This window comes from Heptranchias perlo, chromosome 4 (assembly GCF_035084215.1).
Source record: "Heptranchias perlo isolate sHepPer1 chromosome 4, sHepPer1.hap1, whole genome shotgun sequence".
NCBI lineage: Eukaryota > Metazoa > Chordata > Chondrichthyes > Hexanchiformes > Hexanchidae > Heptranchias > Heptranchias perlo.
In genome coordinates this window covers 69,264,475-69,268,765 of record NC_090328.1, presented here as the reverse complement: position 1 = coordinate 69,268,765, position 4,291 = coordinate 69,264,475, and the positions used below count along the sequence as shown (strand labels likewise).

The window sequence follows — 4,291 nt, the reverse complement described above, 5'->3', positions numbered from 1 at the left end:
TATTAAAGCTTTTAATGAAGAACAGCTGACCATTAGATTAGGTTAACACTGCATTAAAAGCAGAGAGGGTATCCTAAGAGTGCAGACCTTGAAAGAACATTTATAAGCACATAAGGAAATGTTATCTGGTGAATTGACCATACTTTGTACTGGTAAGTACATCCTAACTGCTCCCCATTTATAAGTATTGTATTTATAGCAGGTGAACATCTGCTTCCTGCCAATTAAAGCTCACTTCCGTTTCCCTAAATGTTACACACCTACAGCTGTTGTGCACGTGGTTTCTGTCTGTGAGACTCAGTGCAGGGTAAATGGACCTAACCTATTTCCTAACAGGCAGGAATCTGACTTTGCAGATCCTAGATCTAAGGTAGATGAAAGAATTAACACTTGAGAATCCTGTTGCTTTTGAAGGTTTATCAGTTGAATGAATGAATGAATGAATCTTCTTAAGAAAGTTTTGGAATATATGCAAAAAGCAGTCAAATTCTCATACACCAATGAAAATGCATATGGATTAGGGGTTCCAGTTCACTCAGAGGATTCATTGCTCTATGGCACAACTAAAAACCAGCAGCTAGACTACAGTTATATATCATGGGGCTTCTTTCATTCGACAGCCATTTCTTTTGAAGTAAAAAAACTATTTCCCTGCAGAAATGGCGGTTCCCTGGCACTCAATGCTGGTTAAACTGATGGGAGTTTATTTGCTCCATGTCTGTCTACTGGTCCCCACAAATTCCAGGAGTGTCTCCCCCTCATCGCTTTCCTCAGAAATTGCTTGAAGTATGCTCTGACTGGTGAACAAGATCTGTATGCAGATTCATCAACATTGATGGCAAAGTCTGCACAGACATCACCTACCCAGCTGGCTTCATGGATGTCATCAGCATTGATAAGGCAAGTGAACACTTCCATCTGACCTATGACACCAAGGGTCGTTTTACTGTGCACCAAATTACTGCTGAGGAGGCCAAGTATAAGCTGTGCAAAATGAGGACGATCTGAGTGGGCACCAAGGGAATCCCTCACCTGATTACAAATGATGCTCGAACCATTCGCTACCTCTGATCAAACTTAATGACACCTTGATCTGGATACTGGCAAGATCACAGACTTCATCAAGTTGGACACAAGTAACCTGTGCATGATGACAGGAGGTGCTAACTTGGGTCCTGCTGGAGTGATCATTAATCGGGAGAGGCACCCTGGCTCTTTTGATGTTGTTCATGTAAAGGATGCCAATGGTAATAACTTTGCTACCAGGCTTTGGAAAGGTTAACAAGCCATGGGTTTCCCTGCCTTACGGGAAGGGTATTCACTTCATCATTGCTGGAGAGAGACAAGAGGCTGGCTGCAAAGTAGAGTAGCAGCTAATTATCTAATAGAACTGGACAGTGGTAGCACCACCCTGCAAATAGACATAAGGAATTTTTAAAAATACTTTACATATAAATAACATAACTAAACAGAGGTGATAATGGCTGGAAGTGTGGATTTGTTTTGCATATTTTCCTCAGGCTAATGGCTTAATAATGAGAACAGGACTCTCTGAGCTTCTATTCATCAAGCTGTACGTTTAAAAGTTTCCTCTGTCTCCAATGAGAGAATTGGTGATACCTATAGCCACCCAGTGTGAGATCAGCTAACTCTACACAGATCAGGGAATGAACTTTGGATCTTCTTGGTTTGTACGGTTCAGTTGCTCACTGGATAAACTCACTGTGCCATTTTTTTTTATTCGTTCATGGGATGTGGGCGTCGCTGGCGAGGCGAGCATTTATTGCCCATCCCTAATTGCCCTTGAGAAGGTGGTGGTGAGCCGCCACCTTGAACCGCTGCAGTCCGTGTGGTGAAGGTTCTCCCACAGTGCTGTTAGGAAGGGAGTTCCAGGATTTTGACCCAGCGACGACGAAGGAATGGCGATATATTTCCAAGTCGGGATGGTGTGTGACTTGGAGGGGAACGTGCAGGTGGTGTTGTTCCCATGTGCCTGCTGCCCTTGTCCTTCTAGGTGGTAGAGGTCGCGGGTTTGGGAGGCGCTGTCGAAGAAGCCTTGGCGAGTTGCTGCAGTGCATCCTGTAGATGGTACACACTGCAGCCACAGTGCGCCGGTTGTGAAGGGAGTGAATGTTTAGGGTGGTGGATGGGGTGCCAATCAAGCGGGCTGCTTTGTCCTGGATGGTGTCGAGCTTCTCGAGTGTTGTTGGAGCTGCACTCATCCAGGCAAGTGGAGAGTATTCCATCAGACTCCTGACTTGTGCCTTGTAGATGGTGGAAAGGCTTTGGGGAGTCAGGAGGTGAGTCCTTCGCCACAGAATACCCAGCCTCTGACCTGCTCTTGCAGCCACAGTATTTATATGGCTGGTCCAGTTAAGTTTCTTGTCAATGCTGACCCCCAGGATGTTGATGATGGGGGATTCGGCGATGATAATGCCGTTGAATGTCAAGGAGAGGTGGTCATTGCCTGGCACTTGTCTGGCGCGAATGTTACTTGCCACTTATCAGCCCAAGCCTGGATGTTGTCCAGGTCTTGTTGCATGCAGGCATGCAACAAGACCTGGACAACTAGCCTCTGGATTACTAGCCCAGTAACATAACCACTATGCTACCGTAAGGGTACGGTAGCATAGTGGTTATGTTACTGGGCTAGTAATCCAGAGTCATGAGTTCAAATCCCGCCACGGCAGCTGGCGAATTTAAATTCAATTAATTAATTAAATTCAATTAATTAAATAAAAATCTGGAATTAAAATACTAGTATCAGTGATGATGGCCATGAAACTACCAGATTGTCGTAAAAACCCATCTGGTTCACTAATGTCCTTTAGGGAAGGAAACCTGCCGTCCTTACCCGGTCTGGCCTATATGTGACTCCAGACCCACAGCAATGTGGTTGATTCTTAATTGCCCTCTGAAATGGCCTAGCAAGCCACTCAGTTGTAAAATCTCGCTACGAAAAGTCATAATAAGAATAAAACCGGACGGACCACCCGGCATCGGACCACTAGGCACCGGACACGACAACGGCAAAACACCAAGCCCAGTCGACCCTGCAATGTCCTCCTTACTAACATCTGGGGACTTGTGCCAAAATTGGGAGAGCTGTCCCACAGACTAGTCAAGCAACAGCCTGACATAGCCATACTTACAGAATCATATCTTTCAGCCAACGTCCCAGACTCTTCCATCACCATCCCTGGGTATGTCCTGTCCCACCGGCAGGACAGACCCACCAGAAGTGGCGGTACAGTGATATACAGTCAGGAGGGAGTGGCCCTGGGAGTCCTCAACATTGACTCTGGACCCCATGAAATCTCATGGCATCAGGTCAAACATGGGCAAGGAAACCTCCTGCTGATTACCACCTACTGTCCTCCCTCAGCTGATGAATCAGTCCTCCTCCATGTTGAACACCACTTGGAGGAAGCACTGAGGGTAGCAAGGGCACAGAATGTACTCTGGGTGGGGGACTTCAATGTTCATCACCAAGAATGGCTCGGTAGCACCACTACTGACCGAGCTGGCCGAGTCCTGAAGGACATAGCTGCTAGACTGGGCCTGCGGCAGGTGGTGAGCGAACCAACACGAGGGAAAAACTTACTTGACCTTGTCCTCACCAATCTCCCTGTCGCAAATGCATCTGTCCATGACAGTATTGGTAGGAGTGACCACCGCACAGTCCTCGTGGAGATGAAGTCCCGTCTTCGCACTGAGGACACCATCCAACGTGTTGTGTGGCACTACCACCGTGCTAAATGGGATAGATTCAGAACGGATCTAGCAGCTCAAAATTGGGCATCCATGAGGCGCTGTGGGCCATCAGCAGCAGCAGAATTGTATTCCAGCACAATCTGTAACCTCATGGCCCGGCATATTCCTCACTCTACCATTACCAACAAGCCAGGGGATCAACCCTGCTCAATGAGGAGTGTAGAAGAGCATGCCAGGAGCAGCACCAGGCGTACCTAAAAATGAGGTACCAACCTGGTGAAGCTACAACTCAGGACTACATGCATGCTAAACAGCGGAAGCAACATGCTATAGACAGAGCTAAGCAATTCCACAACCAACGGATCAGATCAAAGCTCTGCAGTCCTGCCACATCCAGTCGTGAATGGTGGTGGACAATTAAACAACTAACGGGAGGAGGAGGCTCTGCAAACATCCCCATTCTCAATGATGGCGGAGTCCAGCACGTGAGTGCAAAAGACAAGGCTGAAGCGTTTGCAACCATCTTCAGCCAGAAGTGCCGAGTGGATGATCCATCTCAGCCTCCTCCCGATATCCC

General features: G+C 47.2%; 1 pseudogene; it reads left to right on the top strand.

Moving 5' to 3' along the window:
- The first annotated feature begins 659 nt into the window (after positions 1–659).
- LOC137320513 (small ribosomal subunit protein eS4-like) lies at positions 660–1,412 on the top strand (annotated as a pseudogene).
- Positions 1,413–4,291: the final 2,879 nt, after the last annotated feature.